The 25,516-nt window shown below is 49.1% G+C and overlaps 2 long non-coding RNA genes across 3 annotated transcripts in view; one reads left to right on the top strand and one right to left on the bottom strand.

Moving 5' to 3' along the window:
• The window catches only part of LOC111774217 (uncharacterized), a 119,553-nt gene extending 117,799 nt beyond the window's left edge, over positions 1-1,754 (bottom strand). The window contains exon 1 of the long non-coding RNA XR_011440774.1: positions 1,248-1,754. This is a non-coding gene — a long non-coding RNA (uncharacterized lncRNA). The remainder of the gene's footprint in view (positions 1-1,247) is intronic.
• On the top strand, positions 1,249-18,791 carry LOC106783350 (uncharacterized). Of its 2 annotated transcripts, none has more exons than XR_001381087.3 (4): positions 1,249-1,386; positions 14,271-14,452; positions 16,297-16,440; positions 18,486-18,791. It is a non-coding gene; the product is annotated as an uncharacterized lncRNA (long non-coding RNA). The 2 variants fall into 2 exon arrangements; XR_002809065.2 differs by lacking the exon at positions 1,249-1,386 and adding an exon at positions 13,917-14,109.
• Positions 18,792-25,516: the final 6,725 nt, after the last annotated feature.

Genomic DNA, 25,516 nt, shown 5'->3' with positions numbered 1-25,516 from the left:
CCATCCCTCCTCCATGACTCTCCAGGGATGCCATCAGCTCACGTCACTGTTCTTCTCTTCTCCCTGGAGAGCTAAGTCTACCGCAAGAGCATTGCAAAGGAAGGCCTCTGGGGCTGGGGTTACTGGAGAGAGGAAAGGGCTCCAGGAGAGCACATCTTCCTTTATTCCACAAACATTTAGACTGTCTGCCACACGTTGGGCCCTGTGCTAGGCCCTGGGGGTACAAGATGAGCAAGATCCTGTCCAGTCCCAGCCCTCCAGGAGCGCAAGGGAAGCGGAGGCACCAGAGCCACGCACCGCCCATTACAAGGATACCGTGGTGAGCAGAGGGCAGGCTCCCCAGGAGCAGGCGGGACAGAGGCGGGTCATGCAGGCAAGACCAAGGAGGGCGCCCCTAGGGGTGGGCTCGGGCACAGTGGTTGCTTCTCTCCCCTGCAGACACTGGGAAGTTGACCTCTCTTAGTCATCGGGCGATTTGTGAGGGAGGGGAGGGGAGCGCGCCAGGCTAAGTGCTGACGGGATGTCCCTGTCAACACAATGTTCCGCCTGGCCGGGCCTTCATATATAAAGATATTTAATGAATTAGTTAATTAATGAGAGGCGTTTGATTGATAGATCATATGGCGCTCGCAGCAGGGTGAGTCTGACCCTCGATATCGCCGCCTGGGCTGCAATCCGTCCCCCTCATTGGTCGGGAGAGCGCGGTCGCTCTGGCAATTTGCATGCATTTAATGTAGCTCTTTAATAGGATGTAATGTTAGCGAAAGCCAAAAGCGCAGCAGCTGTAACTTAAAAGACAGCCCCATTACTGCAAGCCTTATAATTAGGGTAAGAGGGAGCCTCGGTCTGCCATATGTTAAACTCTTTTGAGGTTAATAGCTCTGTAAGATTTTTGCAATTTAAAAAAATTACACTTGAAGGATGATGACAAGGCTCATCAATGAGGCGCCTCTCCACCGGAGGGAAGGCACAGGAGTATCCCATGGCCCCTAAGGCCCTCTTCCCCAGGGACACGGGGAGGTGGCCTCTCTCCTGCCACAAGTCGCTCCTGTCCCCACTAGCGTCCCCCACCCCAGCCCCATCAGCGCAAAGCTGCTGCGTCAGCTCCGCGGCCTCCGAGCTCTCCCCACCTGGCTCTGCGCAGCGCCCCGCAGCCCCCGCTTCCGCGGGTCCCGGCCTGGGGCCGAGAGGGCGGGCGCCAGGTGCGCGTGCACCCGGGGCCGCGGAGCAGCGCCGCGCGTGCTTACCTTGCAAGGTCCCAGGCAACTCCAGAGCAATTACGGGTCCCCGCAGGTTACCTGGCGCTGATTGTACAACCCGGCCCGAATCGGGGGACACGCAGCAGGCACTGCCCCGGGGGGAGGAGAGGAAATCGCCGCGAATTTGGTAATTACGTGGCACAAAGCCTTGGGGGTGTTTCCCCCTCGTCTGTGCCCCAGCCCACGAGGCGGGGGATGGGGGGCGAGTGTGGGGCCGAGCCCTGTCCTGGGCCCGGGGGGACCGAGCCCGGCCGGTGGACCCGGAGTGCTGGCCCCTGCACCCCAGCTGCGACGTGGAACAGGAAGGCCTCCCTCCCGCTTACCAAGCCCCGCGTGAGCCCAGCTGCACCCTCCCAGCCTCTGGTGTCTTTCCCCAGTGTCCCTCCCCAGCGGCCCTGGGCACCAGGTTGGGGGCAGTCAGGGGGAGTCGCTGTAGAGACCAGAGACGGTCTCTGGAGACCAGAGTAGCCCCCACTGGTTCGGTCCCCTCCCTCCGCCTGTGCTCGGCGGGGCGCGAGGAGAGCGCGGCGGGCCGTTTGGCAGATTCTCTCCCCCAGGAGTTCTGCCTCCCGCATCTTTCCCCTCCCCCTCGCTTCCTCGCGCAGCGCGTGGGTGTCGGACCAAATTCCTGATGTCAGACACTCCAGACAAAACAACAAGGGAAAAAAAGTCCCTCTTATTTTTTTTTAAAGGGGGCTCTTGTTAAAAGGAAATTACAGGAGGGATAAAATTACTGCTAATTGCACAATTATCTGATTATCTCTGCTACCAAAAATACATGAGATCTTTTTCCCCTCCCAGCCACTGAAAGAATTCTCAGGGACATCTCTTGGGGAAGGACACAGATCTTTCTTCCGCTAAAACCCAGAAAGACCGAAGAATACGAGGAAAGGGGTGTGTGGATGAGGGTAGCAAAGAAAATATGCAGGGAGGCAAATGAGCGTCCCCCAGAGAGGAGAAGAGAAAGTTTAAGACAGGATAAGAAAAAATGGAGTGGAGGAGAGGGGTGGCAGAAGATGGCAAGAATGCATCTTCCTGTGAATTACATGCCAGAGCTCACAGGGCTGAAGAGGGGTGAGACCCATGGCGGTTAAGCCACCTGTCCAAGGTCTTAGGATCTGGAAGGTGTAGGGATGAGCGTGAGCTGGTGTTGGGAGGGCAGTAGGGGGCAGTTCCAACCCTCTAAGCCCTCATTGTCTTTTGGGGGCAGAGACTATGGTGGGCTTCTGTGACCCAGGTAGAAAAGACTGTTTGTATGATAAATCACTTTTCGAAATGCTGCTTACTGGTAAAAGTGCACTGCTGAAAGGGAACCCAGCTTTTGTCAGTGCTTTATGGTTTATAAAGCATTTTCCCATCGGCTTTCTCACGTGATTCTCTCACGTACCCTGTTCCCGATCAGAATCCCCATTTTTGAATGAGCTAACCAAGACCCAGAGGATGGAGGGAACTCCCCAGAGCTCTCACAAGTTGTCTCTGGAACACCCCCGGCTCCAGGCCCAGCATCTTTGCACCTGTCTCCCAGCCTTTCTTGGGGAGAGGAGCTGGGGCTCACAGGATTTCTCTGCATGGACTGAGGACATGTAAGTAAGATGCAGAAGCTAGGTGTCATGATCTTCTCTGCGCTCATTATTTTTTTAAGTCAATAGCTCAGGCACTCTCTCCTCTTGGATGTGACCCAGTCCTCTAGAGCTGTTTTCCCACGGGAAGGGACTTCACTTGGCGCGCCATCCTGAAATGTCACTTTCGGGTCACCAGCGATGCCTCAGCTCCTTGATGGGAAGAGGCACTGGCAGGTCCTGGATATAGAGTCCACTTCCTATCCTCCCGCTTCCCCCTAGTCAGCCAATTAGGATAAGGGGTGAGACTCCACCCCCCCCCCCCCCACCTTCTTCCCCATCCTCTCTGCTGCCGCAGGCTGGGGAGCATGGAGATTCAGAGGCTCCATCCCCAAGAACCTTGGCTGTGCCATACAGAGCTAAGGACCACTGCAACTTCCTCGAGACTCCTTAGCAGTCAAGGCCATTCCTCCATGATCACCACATCCCCACCACTCGCTCCCCCATAGAGCACGGATGGCTGCTTCAGAATTACCATCCACAGATCAATCGCAGGGCAATTACTGGGCCTTGCGTGCAGCTGGCCGGGCCTGACTCTGGAGCAGCGTGGGGATGCATGCAGGAACATAGATTCCCTTCATTAGGGCAGCCAGCCTCCAAGGGAGACCAGAGCAGGGCTGGAGACTCCCAGGACTGGGGGCTGGGAGGCCTTCAAGGAGGCATGGCTTTGACCTGAGGATGAGTGAAGAAGAGAAAGGGTGAACTGGCCTAAGAGGGCCTCTCAGAGGAAGAGGCTGACCCTGGGCCAGTCCACCCATGGAACCAGATCCCAGCATCCTCTTCCCCTACTCTCAGCCCACTTGAGAGAAGTTAATGAAAAGTAAACAAACTGACCTTTCCCATCCACCACCCCTTGACTGAAGGTCCCGGTGGCGGAAGGGAATGATCAGCCAAGCAGGCTCTCTGAGGCCAGAGCAGGCGAAGGGCTCAAGCTTGGGACCTTCTCCTGCTACAGGCCTGCCTGACAGAGGCCCCAGACTGTAGGCACCCCGTTTCCCTAAGACCAAGCCCTCCATTTATTCATCAGACATGGTCCCTGTGATGTGGATGCTGAGGATTATCCATGAATCAGACTTACCCTTCTAGGAATCTATAGTCTGGTGGGAAAGACAGACAAATGGCCACTAGACTTGGAGAATATTAGATGTCTCCAAATTCAGCACCCCCAAACTATAAAGAGGAAACGGAGGTCAAGAATGAAATACCTTGAGCAAGCTTTCACAGCGTGCTGCGGCAGGCTCACGGCTAGAACCAGGTGTCCTGACTCCCAATCCTGTGCTCTTCCCACCTCAAGGCAGAGTTAAGTAGATGCCAGCCCTGAAATTTGGCCCCAGCCAGAGCAGCTGGCCTTCCTTGCTCTCACCCAGCCCTGGCCACCTTCTCCCCTGCTTCTCCCCTCCAGGTTAAGATGCCTGATCAGCAGCTGCTCCTCAGCTCTCCTCCATGACCGAAGGTTTGGTGTTTCATTTCTACCCAGCAGACGAATTGATGACATTTAAATTATTCCATACCATGCATTCTCAGGCAGGAGATGGGACATAGGGAGACTGGGACAGGAAGAAAGGGCCACAGGTCAGGAAGAGGGATGGTGGACCACAGCTGGAGTCCTCTTCTGGTCACCAGAGGAAAATGCGTTTTGTATTCTACTCTCTTTTTCAACAAGTATGGGGTTGGGGGCTCCTTGCTATTCTTCTGCCTTGCCAATCTCCCACCTCAGGGCCTTTGCACTGGCTATTCCCTCTACCTAGACTTTTCCAGATATCAGCATGATTCCCTTCTTCAGCTTCTTTAAGTCTTTGCCCCAAGGGAGCGTATCATTGGAGACCTACCCTGACCCCCCCCCCGCCCCCACTTAAAACTGTAAGACCCTCCTCCCAGCATTCACCATCCCCCTCCCCCAGCTTTCCAGTTCCCCATACCACAGGATGACTTCTAGCTGATTGATTTCTTCATCATGTTTTCTGTGTGTGCGTTTCACCTCTGCCACCCCTGGAAAGCGAGTGTCACGAGGGCAAGGGTTTCGTGCGTGTTGTTCACAATAACTAGAACATTACTTAGCAGGTAGTCGATGCTCAGTACATCATGGGTAAAGGAATGAATTAATGAATCAAGAGTCTTCAAATGGGAGAGCTGGGAGAGACCTTGAAGGCACACTGATCTCAACCCCTCAATCTGGGGGTGAGGAAAACGGCAGCTGGAGAGGGCAAGAGAAGTTTCCATGCAGGCGGTGACGTGGGAGCTAGACTTTCTTTCCCTTCTTCCCTTTTTCCTCTTCTTCAACTATTTCATTTTGTGCATTTCTTCATTCATTCATTCAGAAAATATTTAATGGACACTTACTACTTACTAAACACTGTGCAAATAATAATAATGATATTTAACATGTATTGATCACTTTGTTCCATTTCTCTCATTTGAACAACTGTAAGCTTAGTACTCTCATTATTCTCATTTTACAACTGATAAAATTAAGGTTCAGGGGGCTGGCCCAATGGCACAGTGGTTAAGTTTGCACGTTCCACTTTGGCGGCCCAGGGTTCGCCAGTTCGGATTCCGGGTGCAGGCATGGCACCATTTGGCAACCCACGCCGTAGCAGGCGTCCCACATATAAAGTGGAGGAACATGGGCACGGATGTTAGCTCAGGGCTAGTCTTCCTCAGCAAAAAGAGGAGGATTGGCAGTAGTTAGCTCAGGGCTAATCTTCCTCAAAAAAAAAAAGAAAGGAAAAAAGAAATTAAGGCTGAGAAAGGTTAGGTGACCTGCCTAGTCACATAACTAGAAAATGGAGGAGGGGAGACATGTACCAAGGTCTGCTTGATTCCGAACTTTTGCATTGAACCACTGCATCTCCCCCCGCCCCCCTTTCCTTTTTCTTTTCCCTTCTTGTCTCTTGGGCCAGACTAAATGGCCCAACCAAGGTGGGAGGTGAAGCTCACCCAGAGCTGGAGCCCTTTTGAGGCAGCACAGTCCTGCTGCTCCAAATACCCTACGAAGCCGCCTCTCCCCATCCCATCTGCTCTCCTCCTCCTGGCCCCCCACATGCAGACGCTGGTATGATTCACAGCACCGAGATTGGTCCCTGGAAGGAAAGAGAGCTCATAAAACCTTACAGCAGTTTTATAAGGTATTCTTAGCTTTTACAGGCATACTGGGCGGCCGAAGCTGGTGAACAGCAAAGTGTCCTGGGTGGATGGGCGGACCCCATAGACCCAGAATTGGCAAGATCAGCTTCAAGTGTTTTGTGAAGACAGCACCATCTTTTAGCTGCCTGAATAGGGAGGGGCAATACCAGGAGCAAGCGTTTCTTCAGATCACTCTAGTTTAAAGAGCACTTTGACAGTTAATGGCCACCAGGTAAAGTAGGCCTTATTTCAGAGTCACAGATGAGGAACACTGCACAGAGAGGTTGTGTAGACCACTGGTGGCTGAGCTACGACTCACCGTCCAGCTTTCCTTCCTGAATTCAGATCTGATGCTCTGTGCCTGGGATCACCCGGCGTGGTGCTAACTCTCAATAACTTCTGAGCTTGGGACTTTGGTGGAGACATCCGGTGGGCCAATGCTGTTATTAGTACTTAATACAGGATTGTCATGAGGATTAAAGGAGCTACCATATATAAAGAGTGGCTAGCGCTGCCTGGCACAGAGTGTGTGACAGTGTGGTATAGAAGTAAGAACATGGACGCCAGAGGCAAACTCTGGAGTTTGGACCCCAACACCACTAGTTCCTGGCAGTGTGACCCTGAGCAGGTTATTTAAGCTCTCTGTGACTTGGTTTCCTCATCTGTGAACTGAGAATGGTAATAAGAGAGCTTATCTCATACAGTCAGAGGAATTCAGTGAGGTAACAGATACGATGCGTGTAGAGAAGTCCCTGGCGCTCCGCAAGGGGCAAGTGAGGGTTTAGTATTTTATGATGAAGTCCCATTTCAGTCTTTGCTCTTCTTATTATTGTGGCCAGAATCCAGAAAACTCAGGCTTGAGTTCTGCTTCCCGCAATAAATGGCTGCCTGACAGGAGGCAAATGGCTTAACTTCCCTGAATCTGTCTCCTTGTCTGAAAACCCAGGACCATAATGCCCATCCCACTTACCTCGATGGGTTAATGTGAGAGCGAAAGCCCTTTGTAAACTGTAAAGAATAATAAAATTGTAATAGACAAATGAAAAAGTAAAGTCATAATACAGTGTTAAGATATTTTTTGAATTTGTGGCAAAGAGGAAAATATAGAGATAAGCATGCACGCTTGTACAGACGCAGGAAATTTCTCAGAGGATAACTAGTGGGACCTAGGAGATGAAAGAGTGGGCTCGGGGACTTTTACTTTTTACTTTGAACCCTTCTGTACTATTTGAATAATTTTTTTAAAAATAAGCATGTTTTCCTTGCATAACTTAAAACCAAAGCAATGTTTTTCTGAACATTACGAATTATTAGTAGATGGCCTGCGAGTTCAGGTTCAGACACTTGATTCTTGTCCTGGCTCTGAGGTAGACTTGAACAGGTACCCAGCCACTTCACTGGTGGCCTCAGTTTTTCTGCCCGTAAAGTGGGATGGCTGCTCTGTTTTCACCTCCCGGCTTTACGAAGCTATGGGGAAGATTAAGAAGGGGTCCTTATTAAAAATAAAGATGAAGACAAACACAAGACTGTTTTTGAAACTAACTTATTACCTCAAACCTAAAATCGGTAAGCTTCTTGGCCTGTCTCAGGCATAAGGCATGGCTCCCACCCACAGCCTGAGGGAGAGGAAAAGTGTTTTTGTTTGTGCCCTGAGGCTCCCTATTGATGTTCACAGTGCGTTGACCCTACTCCTAGCCTGAGCAGGCCAAGGTCCCTACCCTCGCATCCAGACTAGCAGAAGAACAGACCCCATAAACAGAGACCCAGGAGTTCAAGGATCCGGAGTCAAGGACTCCCGCAAGGAGCAAGCCTTCAGAAGAAGATTACAGTACTTCCCGCCTAAACAAGACATCCTTGCAGCTCCAAAGGGGAGGAGAGAGGAAGCCAGACTGGGCAAGTGACTTGTTACCCATTCCTTGCCCCCGCTGCTTGGCCCATTTCTTCCCTCTCCTCTCTCGGTGCCTCCCTAGAAGCTGCCACATCCCCGAAGCCTCGCTTCTCTCCCTTCTCTTCGGTAGTGGCTGCTTGGTATTCACGCCATGTCATCCTTGCCTGTCTCCATTTGGAAAAGTCTCTTTTTGACCTCTCTGTATCTCTTGGTTGCCTTTGTGGGGGGAGAGAGTGAAGGGGAAGGGAGAGAGAGTGCGTCTCAGCATTTACCCAATTAGTGGTAATTAGAAGGCAAGGCCCGGGTGCTCTCCTCGCAGCTGCTCGGAAGGACAGAGCCTGCTCCAGAGGAGCTGCTCCATGGGCATTGGACACACTCTGTCTGAGAGCTCTGACCAGCCAGCTCCTGCCCCTCAGATCCCGGCTTCCCTCTGCATGCAGTGTACACACTCATCTTTCTCCCCACAGCTGCTTCGCCCAGGCGTTACTCCTGGGGTTTGCCCTTGATTCTCAGCCCCCAAGACAGCAGCCCTGGGCTATATCAACCTGCCTCAGTCTGGTGCCTGTGCTGGGCTAGCGGCCTGCTTCCCACGGTAACCCCAGCCCCGCCTCCAGGAGGGCGCAGCTCTAAGTAGTAGGCACCCACCACTTTGGTTCCTAGTTCCCCTTGAAGCGCCGTGGTCTGGCACAGAGACCCCTGCAAGGCAGTGCAGCACGGGTCCTAACTCCAGGCTCTTTGGTTTGGTCACAATTCCTCCTCTGCTCACTTGAGCCCAGAGAGCAGGTCCGGAACTTTAGTAGAACGTCCAGTCCACTGATGGCGTCTCCAAAGGTCAGCACATCTATCTGTCCTCAGCCAGATCCCAGTAGGTGGAGTGGAAGGAATTGAGAAGCCATTTTTATCAGGAGCATGGCCTGCCCTGACCCCAACATCAGGCACCAGCTGTTTGGTCCTGTCCATCCTGTCAATGCTTATTAATGATTCTGATTAACCTCTATGGAGATCCATTATCGCCATGCCAGGGAATATACTGTTAATTCCCATCTGTGCCGGATTACTTACAGTTAGTGGCTGGTACTTTTCCATGGTCTCACAACACATCTTAATCAGATGGTGAGTGGGTTTAATTAGCCGAAGTATAGGTTTTATTTTTTTTATTCATATAACTACTTAATCTAATGGAAGCCTATTATCTGTGGCTTTTTTCCCATGCATAATTATTGCCGTTTTTAATTGATGGTGCATCAGGGGTTGCGGCTACAATATGGCAGCTGGAACACAAAGTCGCCTTTCGCCGAATGAAGGTTGAGAAAATGAGTTGTCAGTGAGGCATCAGATTTCTTGTTTTCACTGAGATGTGAGCTCCCATGTGGCAGCTGCTGGCTCCTGCCAAAAGAAAGGAAACGTGGTTCTCAGCTGGGCAACCCCTGGGCTTCGCTGCGAAATGCCCTTCAGGAGCCCCGCGGCTGGAGCCCAATCAGGAGCAGCTGGGGAAGGTAGCGATTTGTCAACCAACCGGATCACAAGCAACCCCAGGGCAGGGACCAGCTCTTTTTGTTGTTCTGCTCCCTCCATCCCACAAGCCCTGGGATGGGCTCACGCTCCCTGTGTGCTCGCCGTACGCACGCAGTGAATTAAACTCAGGGCTGAGGTGGTGCAGGAGACCTGGACTCCCGCACAGAAAGTCCTTTGTCTGAATACGAAGATGGACCTGAGGCTCCCTCTGCAGAAAGAGGGACCCACTTTCAAATTTGGGCAAGAGCTCTCATCCAACCTACAGAAGATCCTAGCTGTTCCCATTTAGAATAAGACCCTGATCTTCAATGGGATGAATTGTCAAAGTTCCAGGGACCACTTAGGACAGAGCCAGATCTCCAAGAACATGAAAGTGTCCCATTTACACAGATTGTACAAGAGATAAAGGTGGGAAAATGTCTGGTCAAAAGTAGGAATCCATCGATTTTCTAATAACTCTAGAACATTTGGGCTTCCTAGAAATAAGCTAACTCGAGGGATTAGTGGGGGAACCTGGCAGCCAGTTAGCAAAGCTCCCAGCTGACCCAGAATGGAAGGATTCCAGGGTCTGTGATCAATTTTCAGAGTACCTTGGGCTGAGCAGGACAGGGAGCCCCAGTCACCCGCAGAGAAGCTGAGATATTCACAAGACAGAGAGTGTTGTCCCTCTTGCTCTCTCTCAGATGCCCACCCCCTCTCTACCTCTTGCCTCCAGCTCTCTCCAGACCCGTTAGCTCCAGTCAGAGGAAATCTGCATAGTTGGGTTCAAGGACTTGTTTCCCCTCCTGCTTGTCTTTTCCTGTTAAATAATGTGACACAGAAAGGAGGCCATGGAAAGAAAAGGTTCTGGGGCTTTCTGGTTGAGCTGTCTTTTCCAGGAGAGTCTGAGTTACTGGGGCAGGAGACGTGGACTTTCTCTCTCAGCCCACGGCCATGCTGCGCTATTGTTGTTGATGGCATTGGGTTTATTCCTTCCTTCCCATTTTGCAAAAATATTTGTACAGAGACTTCTGTGCCTGACCCGCAGTCACCAGCAGACAGGAGCCACGGATTCCTCTTGCAGCGTTTTACAGGGTGACGGATCAGATAATGTACACTTAGCGAGTGCACAAATAATGTGAATCAGGGTTGGCATAGTGCAGTGAGGTGTAAAAAAAGCAATTTGAATTGTTCTAGGGAAACGCCAGAGCCGCTCTGACATGCTTGCTTGCCAGAATGCTGCCCTGTGCCCCTCCGGAGGGCTGAGCTCCTGGCTCTGGCCGGAATGGCAACGAGGCTGCCCAGCACTCCTGGCCTGGAGGGGAGCTTCCCCAGAGATGAGAGAAGCTCTGCCTCCACACAGAGAAGGGAGAGGGCATGAGTGACAGGATGAAACAGAGCTCCAGTTCATCCTGGAGGGGATGGTTTGACCCACTGGTCTGTTGAGACTGTCATCGGAAGGAGAGAGGGAAAGAAAGTGAGAAGGACTCTGCTCTGCGTCTGCGGGCCTGACCACACAAGGGCAGGCAATCTGACACTCTACTTGGGTGGGTCTATCCTTAGTCTTCTTGGACTTGGACATGTCATCCAGCCCATCCCCCTGCCTCCAGACAGAACCGTGCCTCCTCTCCCACACAGCAAATGGGTTTCGAATTTGTTTCAAAGGCTCTCCAAGGGAAGGAGATCTCACATCCTCTCTTAATCACCTGTTCTAGTGTCTCACGACACCCACCCTCCGTAAGTTCTTCACATTCAGCCTAAATCCAGCCCTTCAGGCCGCCTTCAGCTCACACATTCTCGTGAGGGTCTGGCCATGCTTGGGAAGTTGATGGTACGTGAGCCTGTGTGCGCTTGAGCAAAGACCTAGACATAGTGCCAAGTTCTCGCTCTCCTGGTGAGAGGTGGGAACGTGAGCAGGTAGCCGGCTCAGCCCTCAGGCCAGCCCTCCCTCCCACTGTCCTTTCCAACCCTGGCTGCCCTGAGCCGGTGTTCTCAGGCTCCCGTTGCTCTCTGGCGCTGCAAAGCCAGACTACCCAATGACACTCTGCAAGTGGACGTGGCTGATCCTCTTTTCGTGCTGTCCCCGTCAGCGTCTGCCCTCACAGGCCCTCCTCCCACCACGCTGCTTCCATGAGGTTTTCTGTCCAGCACGGGTGACAGGCTGTTTATCACGGTGACACCTGCTGGGCAGTCTTACCTTGCAAAGCCGCAGAGTCTCTGCAGTCCTCCCAACCCTCACCTCTCCCAGCCCTAACCGTCATCTCCCAGCTCTTGGGGAAACCAAGACTGTGCACACAGAAGATGGTCAATAAAAGGGTTTGGATTTATTTTTCAATAACAATAGGCAGACAACGCCAACCTCCTCCATTAAGTCTCTTCGTCAAGCCAAGCTCCAAGCCTGAAACTCAGCATCTGGGTGCTTTACGAGACCTGGTCATAGGGGAAAGTGGTAGGAAATCTCTTGATTGTTTCAGATGAAAGCCGATTACAGGGAGTAAGAGAGTTTTCTAGTGGCTCCGGAAGCTGAGAGGTTCCCGGATAATAGATGGTCAGGCTGCTACCTGCCCACCTGCATTACCGACCTCAGAGTGGCCAGGCAGGGAGCCCGGCGTAGATTAAGAACCCAAACAAAAGGGAAGATAGGACAGGCCTGGGGACAGGCAGCCTGCTGAGGGACTGGCGGAGACCTCCAGATTTTTTTCCCAGGAAATCTGGGGACACATTTCCATGTTGTCTTTGCATAAATTTGTGTGCTGATTTGCATATATTTGCATTTTTGCCTTCAAAACACCCAAACTCCCAGAATATAAAATAAAATGCACTTGATTAATTAATTGGTAGGATGGACAGCAAATATAGCCATACTAAAAATACAGGATCGGTGAGGGACCCTGATCAAGGGACAGATTTTCTAGGTTGTCCCCCTAGGCCAGGATGGATCTGGGGCTATGGTGCAACCTGTTCTGAAGTTGTCTGTCTCCCTGGCTAACAGTAGGCCCTTGGGAGCAGGAGCGTACAGAACTCTTTGATCTCTGTATCCTTGGGCTTCAGCACAGGGTTTGTCACATGTGAGACTATTAATAAGTGTTTGTAGAGCATGTGACCCAAAGGCTAAGTGAATGAATGACTCCCCTGTAAACTTATGACCGGATGATGGGATTAGAAAGAACTGACACTCCATCCTCCTGGGAACCGACAAGGCAGGCTCAGAGGAGTCCTTGGAGGGAAGTGGAAGAAGTCTTCACAGACCTGCTGATCTGGGACATGGTTCCCGGCAAACCCTTAGGGAGGACTTCCAGGAGTGAGTCTGGAGTGAGTCCGGAGCTGGTGGGCAGTCCCAGCCCAGTGGCAGGGGCTCTTGAGACTGAGCAAGTATAGACAGAGATTGGAGCGTGTGAGGGCAGGACGAAGAGAACAAAGTAAAGGCCATAGAGTCAGCCTAAACGAGGCTTTCTGGTCTTCCGAATCTGGAAAGCACCCAAGGAAGTGTCCCGGCCCATCCTCCCTTGGTGCCTAGCACAGGGCCTTGCACAGAAGAGATTCTCAGCAAATTCTGGTTAAAGTACCTTCCACAGAATACCCAATAAGTATTGATTAATCCACCCATTGATTCTCTGGTCACCTTTCTGCAGCCCTTAATTCTCTCCTTGACCCAACTTCTCACTCAATAGTCACCACTTCTCCATGCTTCGAGACACATGGTTTTTGCAGACCCTAAGAGAGCCACTATTTGGTACCAGGGTATCCCATACGTATGATATGGCCCTTAATTCTTTGAAACAGGAAGTTGTACCTGATGTCTCACCTAATCCTACTTACTATGACAAAAGTCTGCTCTTTCTTACCCCCAAATTGGAAAACATCAAGAATAATTGCTTTTTGTCCTATGCACACCTCCCCTATGTTGACCCACAGTGAGAAATGGTCAAGATAATGGACTTTGCAGCTGAGTGTCCAGATTAGAATCCTGGCTCTACTCTGCTTAGCTCTGAGACCTTGGACAAGTTGTTTGACTTCTTCCTATCATCTTTAAAATGGGGAAAATATTGAGAGCTACTCCATAGGATTGTCCTGAGGATTATGAGGTAATATGCATAGAGTGCTTAGAATATTATGTGGCACATAGGACATGCTATTTGAGTATTACCTATTCTTATTCTTCTTATTTTTTGCTGAGGAAGATTAGCCCTGAGCTAACATCTGTGCCAATCTTCCTCCATTTTATATGTGAGTCACTGCCACAGCATGGCTGACGAGTGGTGTACATCCACACCCAGGATCCAAACCCGCGAACCCCGGGCTGCTGAAGTAGAGTGCACCTAACTTAACTGCTACACCATGGGGCCGGCCTCTATTCTTATTTTATAAGATAGCTCCTCACCCTTGCTTCAGAGGAAAAGAGAAAACAAAAATGGCTGAGTGAAAGTGATGAGGAGATGCAAGGAGAGTTTCACAAAAGTGGCTGTTCAGGATGCAGAATGAGATTTAACAGTTTCCTCCTCACTGTGTGTCTCTCAAATATAAACCCTGCAGCTAATGCCTCAGAGAAGCCAGGATGCTGTTTGGATAAAGAGACAAGGGATTCTTGGAAGCTGACCCAGGCATCTCTGGCAGTCTGAGACACGTGGCCTTGTCGGGGACACCAGAGAAGCCAGGGATTTGGGGATGCGCCCCAGGCTTTGGGGATCAGGCTGATGTGAGGCCTGGGAGAAAGGCTGCAGAGGAAGTAAGTCCGCCCAGGTATTAGCAACCAGGGCATTCTTGGGCTTTGGGTGCTGGGGAAGATGGAGGAGAGCAGCCCTCGGTTAGAGGACACTGGAAGATACCAGAAAGGAACAGTTGGTGCTGACACTGTTTCTTCTCCCTTTGCCCTGGCTCTAAATGCAGCTTGGACACATGACCAAAAAGAGGAGAATTTGAAGAGACAACAAGCTTATCCATCAGTTCCAAGGAAAACACCAAGTAGGGACCCCAGAGCCACAAAGTTTTCCTGAATTGATGTGGAAGGCATCAGGAGAGAGCTGGGAACAGAAGTGGTCTATCTCGTCGAGTTCCTGCTGTTGGGCCAGGTGGGTTTTTTGCCTACTTTATTTAATTTGTTCCTTGCAACAACTCTGAGATGAAGGTGATATTGTTCCCATTTTATAGATGAGAGTAAGAGAGATTATAGATTTGCTGAAGCTCAGAAGATAGGTAAATGGAGAAGGCTAGATTGGAGTGCAAGTCTACCCAACTCGAAAATCTGCTCCTTTTACAACTTTGGAAGAAGAAAATCACAAACTGGGGAGAAAAAAAAACATGGAGGCAGAGGTGTTGAGAAATGAAGGAGCTCGGTGGGGGTTGGGGAGGAGTATAAGCAAGAGCTGGGAAGTTGTATGCATATGACATTAAGTAAATAGTATGCAGATGAGATGCAAAAACCACATGCAAATGAGTAAGTGGAGTTTTTTTTAGCCAACCACTCAACTCCATTTGGCACAATTGCAGCACAAGGCATACCTGCCCAAAGCAAGCAGCATCCATGCTTCAAGCAGAAATAACGTCTGATTGGGTTAGAGATGCCCCTTGCTCACTCTTGCTGGGATCCCTTCCTTCATCCTGCTGCTCTTGTCCTTTGTCCCTCACCCCCCTCATCCTGAGCCTGAGGCCAAACACACACGCATCCCTCCCTCCAGACACTCCAGAAGACAGCTGGCCTTGTCAGCCTCCTAATGGAGTGATCCTTCACCTCTTGATCTGTCTCCACTTCTGTTTACCTTCACTGGGAGGCGTTCTGGCCACCTGGGATCAACAATTCCCATTTTCCTGACCCCACTTGTCAAATGAATCTCCAGCCCAGTGCCTTCCTTTACCAAATGGCAGCAGAAATGAAACGTACCCTTTTAAGTAACTGCCTCTGACCTCAACCACGCTCAGCAGCTTCTTAAGTTAAGCATGACAGCTGCTTCCCAGCCTTGTCTCTGGCGCATCTGGAAGAAATCTTACAGGATAATCTTGTCACGCACCTGCTTTAGTAGACAGTAGTTGGTGGCCACTCCCATTCTCGGAGATGCCTGAAAAAGAATCTAGGGCTGGCCCTGGCTATCCATTCCAATTTTAATCTCTTCTTTTCTGTTTGGAAGTTCTTGCCAAAGTCTACCTGATATCCTCACTTTTGTAGTGTCAGTCTATTCTCTCTATTTTGTCTTTAGTGGGGATGGAGAATCTCTGCCCTCTTTCCTTTTGACGTAAGAAAGGAATGGGGAATTGAAAAGAATAAGCTTAGCAATAGATAGTTGAGACACTTATTGACAAAATGCTGGGCTTTTATTTTCTCCTGCCTCCTCAGAAACCATAGCTCATGTCCAGGGCTCTGTGCCAATGACCCATGAGACCTCCTGCCTCTCGGCAAGGGCAAATCATGGAATCTGAGGAAGGCAGTGATCTCTTTGCACTATGCTTTTTATGTTTCCAAAGGGGGCTCGGGATAATCATTTCATTTTTAAAGTCAATATCACTAGAGCCATTTGCAAGACAGACTGTCCATGAGGGGAGATCATTGAAAGACAACATCCTATTGGTCAAAGTATTCTGAGGAGTTTACATAGTCCAGCTTAGAGGCCAATTTCTTTGAGAAGCTTTCCTGCCCTCTCCAGGTTCAGATTTGGATTCAAGCAACAAGTGTTAACTGTATATTATATACCAACCACTGTGCTAGATGCCTTCATATATATTATCTCTGTAAATCCCATTATCATAAATGCCTTCAAGACAGATATTCTTATCCCCATTTAAGAGATGAAGAAACCAAAGGTCATGGCTAATTTAATAACTCCTCAGTCTTCTTTGGGACCTTAATAGTCAGGAAGTCCTATCAGATGTCTTCCTAAATGCTTTCTTAATGTTGCTATCCTCTCATCATCTTCTATTCCAGTTATGGAAATCAAATGGTTGGTAAGCTTGAACTACCTTCTGTGACTCAAGGTTGACGACGGCTGCAAATCCCATTCCTCAACACCGCCCCCCCACCCCCACCATGATTCAACCCACGCCTCTGGATGGCAGCTCCCCAGCAAAGGTGAGTGGTGGTGGAAAGACCCTCTGGCAGGGTCACGGGCAAAGTGACAATCCCTTCCAGCCCCCTGACTTTGCTCTAGAATGACTCACAATTCCAACTTCAGACACTTTCTCTTTCTTTTGATGTCGCTGTTCCTGGCATCTTCAGCAAGGAGGCTGGGGAAGCAGGCTAGAGTGTTAAGGGGACACACGTAGGCTGGTGACTGCATTAAATGCTGCAACTTGGCATCTAAGTGGGCTGCTGTTTTGATAAATAGCATTTTCATCACCCAAATCTTTTAGTCATTGGGCTTCTGCTGATCTAGTGCTGGGCTGAACTGTATATGAAGTGAGCAATATGGACATGGTTCTGCCCTCTGGGAGCTGAGATCTGACTCCCCTCAAGGTGGATAATCACCGTCAGCAGAGCCAAACCCTCCTAAAAGCCATGAGACCAGAAAGCTTCAAAGAAATCAGAGGTAAATTTGGGCAAGGCAAAAATTGCAAGGTCTCCTCAGGGCCATGAGGAAAATTCCCAATTTCCCCTAAAAAATTGCCCTACACTGATTCTTCTCTATACATGGGGGTCTCAGGAGCTGGAACAGTATGGGACACAGAGTAAGCAGCAAATATATGTTAGATGGATGGAGAGATGAATGGATGTTAGATGAATGGATAGATAAAAATTGGATGAAGAGATAGCGTGGGGAAAGTCTTCTCCGATCCCGTAAAATTCACCATCCACACGGGTCAAATGGCCTTGTCTTACTGTCTCGCCTCAGTCTGTAGTCTGCTACACCAGCCCCTAGGGAGTTTGAATGTTCCTTCCTCACATCTCTGTGCAAAGACACTTTAGACACCTCCGTCTGCCTGGGGAAGCTTCTCTCTAAGCCCTGGGACAGCTGGGACGATGCCTGGCCCCGAGTTCTTTATAAGGAAGCCTTAGACAATGGAGGTCCAGCTCCTGGGAAGCCAAGAATCTTTGTTAAAAAGACAGCTAGTTAGAGAGTGGACAGGATTTTTAAATGCATGAATGTGCTGAATAATTAAGCAAAAACTTTTGTTTTCATGGAAAAATTTCCTCCAAATGCTATATCAAGCAGGGCACTGAATTTGCCACAGGCAGTTGTTGGCAAGATAGTGAGACTGTGTTTCTTCCAGTCCGGGGAAAGGAAATTCAGATCAAACCTCCAGGCTGTGGCCCTCAGTTCAAACAGAGCCCGTTCTTTCTGATGCAGAACAGTCACTCTGGGCAAATCAGGCAAGGTCTTTCCAAGGTCATTAAGCCTTTTCCCTGCCTCTCTGATGAAATCACTCATGCTCTTCCCTCTGTCTAGATTTTCACTGGATCATAAAATTTTGGAGCAACCAATCCTCCATTTTACAAAGGAAAACATTGAGAACCAGAAAGGTCAAAAAATTTGCCAAAAGTCCAACAGCAAGTGGATGGCCAAGCTGATTATCTGAAATACCCAATTCTTACCCTTTACTATCTTCTCTGCCAACCCAAATGCAATTCATCCTTTAACACCCGGCCCCAGTCTCCTAGCCCCTTCCTCAAATACTTTTTTGAACCCACCACCCTACCAGGATCTTTCTCCCCTTCTCCGAATTCTTAAAACAGTTACTTCTTAGAATGTTTGCCCTCTGCATCATTTATGATATCATTGGCTCCTGCCAGGTTGTATTGTTAGGTAACTATCACCTGTCAATATCTTTTTGATAAAACAGATTCCAAGATCATGAAGGGCAGGAACTCTCTCCTACACCTCTTTTGTATCTCCCTTAAGATATAGCATATGATACTTGATAAACATTTGTCACAAATGTAGATCAATGGATAGACAGAGGGATGGACTGAATGATGAATGATAGTGTTTAATAGGTACTTAATGAATAAGAATAAATAAAATGATAAATTAATAAGTTATTCCAAGCAATTTAGTATCAGTTGTTTGCTTAAAGATACAGCAGCAGCTTACAGATACATATATGTATATATACACGCACATACAGTACTTAAGCATAATGGTCCTCACGCCATCTCACTTTGTATTCATTTTACAGATGATGAAACTGGGCACAGAGAAAAAAGAAGAAACCAGCCACTCTCTCATGGCCAGGAAAAGATATGTGCATGTCCACCTTCATGAATTTTTGTTCCTTCAGACAAGCGACGAATTAGAATAACCTAGGACGCCTTCCAGTGGATGCTCTCAGGCCCCAGGGAGCACAGAAAACAATTCTGCCCTTCTAAAAAAGAAAAAGAAAAGAAAAAAGAAAAAAATACATAGTAATGTTTCTTCTTCTTACGCAAAATTACAGGTGTGACTGATGGGTTATTAATTACAAAACGGCCTTATTAAGCTCTAATGAAGGCATTGGGTTTTTTTTCTTTTATTCTCTAAGTACTCGTAGAAAATTTTAGCATTACAAATTACTCGAGTCAAAATTATTTACCAGTATGGTAATTCTTTCCAAGACAACTCTAGACTTGAAGTCATTTTCCTTACCAGTACCACCCGGTAGAGTAATTGGCTGCAATTAGAGATGACTTTGTCATTCCTCTCCGAATCTGGGTTCAGCATCCGTGAAACATGCAGATCCTTTTCTCTTTCCCAATAGGGATTTGGAGCTTCTGCAAATCTTGTCCTCCACTTAGAAAGGGAAAAGGAAGGAGTTCCCCTGTGTAACACATCACCGCATCGCAGAGATGGGGTGGGGGTGGGGGCAGGGTGGAGGGGGGGCTGCCGTCATCTAGCCCGGAGCTCCTCAGAGGGAAGCACAAAGGTAATTTTAGGTGATACGTAGATGAACCTTAAAGAAAATTAGTAGTTAAGTTTATTTTAATATACGTTAGAATATATGACTTGCACACCAAACCCATGTATTATGGATCGTATGTTTACAGTGAGGACAAATTTTAAAAGTAAGCCAATTGAAAGAAAAATGAAGCTCTGTCAAAACTCAAGAAAACAGTACCTGAATAAACTGAAGTTTAGAAAATATGATAGCCACACACCCTCATTTTACGGGACCAGAAACTGAAGCTCAGAGAGGCAGCCCCGTATCTCCTCTCCTCTATACCAGGCAGCATCTCCCTTCACCCTGGAGCAGATATCAAGAACCATGTGAGATTGGCAAAGCTCCTTTTGTGTCTAGGAAGCCACGTTTCAGGATTGATCTTCTCTTCCCCGAGCCTCCTTCCCTTCTTCCCCCACTCCAAGGTCCTGATCCCCCAGTGAGAAAACTTATGCTCAGATCACTTCAAAATCTGCCATCTTCCCCATCCCTAGCTACTCAGACACCCATCAAACCGTACTTGTCCTGGAGCCCCATCCTTCGTGGCCCCATTTCAAACCAGTTATCCCAATGGTTCAATATGCTTCTCTTGGCTAGTTACACATGTATGTTTTTAGAGGTACCTCCTAGGAGCAAGAGAAGGGTTCTAATGGTAACATCACAGGACAAGACACAGGAAGACCTCTTCTCGCCTTTCAAACATCAACTGGAAGATGTTATCTCAACTGGCTAGGTTTTAGTTTCATTCTATGAAACAGCTGTTTAATTAACACTGCTTTGCAAATAGTGTCCAACTATGGGACCCTCCTTACGACATTATCCTTCCTACCCTCCAGCCTGAACTACGCAAAAACTGTACTGATGATATTTTATGAGGTTTCTATGCATGTCACTGAGCCCAGGTACATGGGCAACCAAGTCACTGGTTCCCAGGCCAGGACCTTCCAGGGAGCCAGAAGAAAGACAGCACTGGTTGATCAGCCCTATCCAGTGACCAAAACTGGACACCGCTCTTAGGAGTTCGGCCTCAGGGACACTTGTTCCTTTCAGAGTTTGGTTGTCTAGGAGTGTTAGCCTCATGACCTCTCTTTCTTTATCCAGAAGTCTCTGGCCATTGCTGACCTCCCCTTCTTTAGCTCAAGTCTGGGTCTTATGGAGGAAGCTGCCCAGTTCCCCGGCCTCCCTCGGTCAAGCTCATGTGGCTTCCCCGTGTTCCTCCAGAACATGATGTAGAGGTCTCTGGGGGCTGTGGCTCGATCAGTGTATCTTAGCTGCTGAGCCAAGTGAAGGCAAAGTCAGACTCACCCCTTCCTGGGCCTCAGTTTCCTTGACTACAAAATGAAGAGGTGTGATTTAGAGCCAGTCCAAGGTGCCCGTCCAGCAGTCTTTGACCTCTCCCCGGCACCATACTTTCAAACCTTTTTCTCTTGCATTTTTCTCTCTGTATCTCATAACCTGCATTCCACACAGATGATAAAAGAGCTCAGGGTTCGTCGTTAGATACCTTCACAAAAGAGCTCTTCAGGGTTCCTTCTTGGCCTTGACAAAGACTTTGAAGCTGAAGAGTCATACACACTTCTTTCTCCGGAAGGCCCGGGTGATGGAGAGTGAGGGGTCTGAAGGAAGTCCAGGCTCTGGAGTCAGGCAGCCCAGGTTCTGAGCCTGGCTGCACCATCGCTGGCCCAGTGCCATGAGCCAGTCACTCAGGCTCTCTGAGCTTCAGAGTCCTCATGGGGAAAATCGGGAACCACGGCCCCCAGGTTACAGGGTGGTCGTGAGCCATAAATGAGGTCACTCACGTGGCTGGCACATAGAAGACACTCAGCAAGTGCCACCTGTTGAGTTTGAACAACCATTTGCTGAGACCCGAGCTGATCCCCTTAACATCAGCCTGCTTCCATTAATGACTTTCTCCTAAACCCCGGATTTAAATTGTGTGTTGAGTTTTATCTCAAAATAAAAGACAGGAGAGTGAAAGACTGGATCGGGAACAGAAAGCCAAAATAACAGTCAATGTTGCCCCGACCCAAATAGCAAAAAAAAACCGAGAGGGTTCTGGAAGTCTGAGTCCCTAGTTTCAGTGTTGCTACTTAAACCCAGAATCCTTATGCCCACCACTATCCCCTCATCCCTTTTCATCCCTTCTCCTTTCAATCAAACACTTCAAAGAGACGCCCCGAGAAGAGAACTGTGAATTCTCCGCTCACTGGTTTTCATGAGAGGAAACCAAAGAATGTTTCTTTTTGAGACTGCGTCTGCTCATCCAAACCAATTTTACTAGCTGAGGGGACTTGAGCTCAAAGGCAGGCTCAGGAGCTGATGAAATTCAGATGTGAGGCTGCAGAGACACCACAGCACCAACAGGAAAATGAGAGGAGCCCAGCATGGCTGAGCAAGAGCCGGGCCGCAGGAGAGGGGACAGGCAGAGGGAGAGAGAGGCCCCCAGGGAGAGCGGCAGACGGGAAGAGAGGAAGGGAGCCCAGTGAGGCTGAATGAGAAGAGAGCGGAGGAGACAAAGCCCAAGAAAGCATTTTATTTTTCTTCTTTAAAGAACAAAAAACAAATACTCAAACTGTTTCAACTGATGGGAAGTGTTCGTCTGCCGAAGGCATATTAGAACCAGAGATAAGGAAACCACGGAGATAGGAAATAATTATTTTGTATCTGTCTTTATAAATGAAAATGAAGGGCATTAACTTAAATAGGATTTAGATTTTTCAGGGACAGAAGGGAATGAATTAGGAAATATTTTGATAACATAGGAAATGCTTATTAAAAGGTCAGGGGGCTCTTGAAACTGACAAGCCCTCGTGGGCCAGATGAAAACCTGCTAAGCCGAGAACGAGAGCAGGAGGGCCAGAGCTGTGGGGTCTGGGGGCACCACTTGTGCGAGATAATTCAGATCAGGATAGAGGATGGATGGAAAAGGTGACTGACCCCTCGGCCCGACTTGGGAGTCAGTGACCTAAGTCAACAGGTGTGAGTCAGGCAACTGCGCTGAGAGAGCAGAGCGGATAAGCACAGAGGCATCAAGCCAGACTTAGTCCCCGCAGGCTCCCTCCTCCTGACTCCTGCCCTCCCACAGTTCGTGGGAGGGGGTGGAGCATGGAGAAACCATGTGGGAAGGGAGCCAAGTCCGTGAGGATGCCACACTCACCATCACTGAGCATTTCCAGGCTCCCAGAGTCGCAAACCCACAGAGCGCAAAGGCCTCTGAGAAGACCCCTCACCCACTTCTTTGTCTCGGGCAGGTACCCAGCCCAGGCCAGACAGAACTATCTCCAGCATTTCTTGACTTTTTCCAGGGAGGCAGCTGGAGAGCAGCAGGGAGAAGCCCAGACTCTGGCATCAGTTTGCCTGGGTCGAAATTCTGATTCTATCCCTTTCCAGCTGCTGACCTTGGATAGTTATGTAACTTATCTGAACCTCAGCTGTCTCAGCTGTAAAATGGCAATCTAATGATCATCCTTCTCTTGTGGCACAGTTGGAGGGATTAAATGAGATAATATAAGAAAGTTCTTTGAACAGCAAATGCAGTAAATGATAAAATGTGGTTATTATAACACAATTATTAGTGGCATCCTGGCTTACCTTCAAAACCACGTAAGTTCTTCTCTACACCAAAGCTGAGTCTCTCCTGCTGCCATTTGAGCCTCTCCTGATTGGAAAGAATGGTTGCTCGTGTCCACTCACATCCTCCTGCCTTGGACCTTGAACTCTGTCACAGAAATGGCTCCTCCTCACCACCCTCCTTTAGAACCATTCAACATCTCCTTCAGGGCCCACCCAGTGGTGCAGCGGTTAAGTTCACACGTTCTGCTTCTCGGCGGCCTGGGGTTCACCAGTTCAGATCCTGGGTGCAGACATGGCACTGCTTGGCAAAAGCCACGCTGCAGTGGGCATCCCACGTATAAAGTAGAAGAAGATGGGCATGGCTGTTAGCTCAGGGCCAGTCTTCCTCAGCAAAAAGAGGAGGATTGACAGTAGTTAGCTCAGGGCTAATCTTCCTCAAAAAAAAAAAAAAAACAAACTCCTTCAACAGCCCCCAGCAAGGCTGCAGGTAGAAAACTTTCGACTGCTGAAACCAGCATATGACTGACCATGTTAAAGGCTCTCACAGGAGACAGCATCTGTGGCTCAAGTTCAGGACGGAGGGAAGCCACATATCACCTAATCTCCCAGCAGCCTGTGGCAACATGAAGTTTGGAAGACACTTCAGTGTGTCCACCTCCACCTCCGCACAGGTACCGTAAGGACCCAGGAGGCTTTCCAGGGGCAGAACTCTGCAAGGGACCGCTCTGCAGGTGGCTAAGCTTAGCATTTCCCTGAGGAAATCTGGGGGCTGGCTCTTTGGACTCGCTGAAAGCTCTCTGCTGACAGAATCAGATAATCAGCTAATACCCGACCCTGCCGCATCCTGAGCCTTGGGACGGATACATAACAATGTCATCAGGGCTGCCTTCTAAGAGCCTTAGCCAGCTTACTGCCTCTTTGAGTGAGTCTGCCCCGGTAATTATTCCAGGCTCGGGCTGTGAGGAGGGCTAAGTGTTGTGTCACTGTAATCCTCTGGAAAGATCTCTCATTGGCCCCATCAAAGGGTTGCACACACAGCCTATTCTCTTCTCTTCTCTACATTTAACTCTCTCAAAGTTCTGTGTTGGCTCTCGGAGACAGAAGCTTACTCCTGCCAAGGGATAGTTCCCATAGATGAGTTCCAGATGAAATGGGTCAAAGACTAGCCCTGGGGTCCACGGTGGGGGGTACAGGGGGGTACACATCCAAAGTGCCTCTGTTTCAGGAATCCCAAGCTGGAGTCAACCCTTCTCAGCCAGCCTTGCAAATGACCCGTGGCTACTCAATCAGGTCAGTGGAAATTACAAATGGAATTGCAGAGGCCCAGGACTTCCGCCTCCAGTCCAGAGGCATTCTGGGGAGGGAAAAATATTTGATATGGTGGTAAATTGTTGTTTGTGCTTGTGTGCAAAGCTAGAAGAGTAAACTGCTCCTCAGTCTGGAAAGGGTACTGCAGAGTGGTAGAGAAGAGCAAGATACTGTTGATGATAATAACAGCAATAATCACAATACCTTATTGGTACAATAATACTTATTGTAGTGGTAAGAGTGGGGGTTCTGGAGACAGACCTGGATTGGAATCTCAGCTTCACCACGTGTGAGCTGTGGGCTTCCCTTAAACTCGGAGCCTCCTCAATGTCCTCATCTGTAAACAAGGGGATAATAATGGGATCAACCTCACAGGGATTTTTGTGAGGATTAAATGAGCAAGTGCACATAATGTAACGGCCGGCACATCATGAACGTCCAATACATTTCAGCCTGCCTTAACTGCTTGTATATTAATGCAGCGTTTTACAGTTTACAAAGCAATTTTACATGCATTTACTAATGCAGTTCTCACCAAATCCCCCTAAGAAAGCCATTATGAGCTCCAAGTTTTAGGTATGGAGCATTGAAGCTCAGAGAAATCTCATGACTTGCCCAAGGTCAATAACTCACATTTTAAAACAATCAAATAGAGGCCAGTGGCTTGCGTAGGATTTTGAATATTTGGTTCAAGTATCAAGCACTCAACACCAAACGAAAATCATGACCCACTGCTTGAAGTGTCTTGCAAAGGAGTAGGGTTGAAGTTTCCTGCTCACCTGGCCTCTAGCTGTACCTGAGCCAGACCAGATCATGGCCCTGTCTGGGCCTTGGTAGGCTTGGGGATTGATCAATGTCATAATGCAAAGTATTTCAAAGCCACTAGGATTCAGGGCTCCGTCGTAGCTCAGTGGAGGGTGTAGAGAAGGGGGTGACAACGTGGCACATGAATAATGCATACAGGGTGCTAAGCTTCAGTTTCAGCCAGATCCAAATGCTCATGTCGTCTTTGATTTTCCCGTCTGGCTGTGCCATTCCCTACAGCCACTGATCCCGGGGACTTCGCTGTAGCCGTATGGCCGCCCGCTAAATTGGCTGTTCTTGATGGTGAATAGAAAGAGGAGGGGGGCTCGGGGCAGAGAGAAAAAGAAAGATAAGTCGAGGGGAGGGGATTAGGGAAGATGAAAGAGGGAGATGAGAGAAGGAAGATCTTTCGCTGGACTACTCTTACTCAGACTGCCACGGACCCCGAGAACTTGGCGAGGTTTTGTTCCAGGAGAACTTTCCTGGTCTTCTCACTGTGTGGTTGTCACAGACTGAACTCTCTTCTCCCCAAGAAGCGGGAGTGGTGGAGAGCTTGGGTCCCCGCCAGAGGGAGAGACCAGAAGAGGAAGTCTGCCCCGGTTTGCAGGGGA

This window comes from Equus caballus, chromosome 7 (genome assembly GCF_041296265.1).
Source record: "Equus caballus isolate H_3958 breed thoroughbred chromosome 7, TB-T2T, whole genome shotgun sequence".
NCBI classification, from domain to species: Eukaryota; Metazoa; Chordata; class Mammalia; order Perissodactyla; family Equidae; genus Equus; species Equus caballus.
This window is presented reverse-complemented; position numbering and strand designations above follow the sequence as displayed.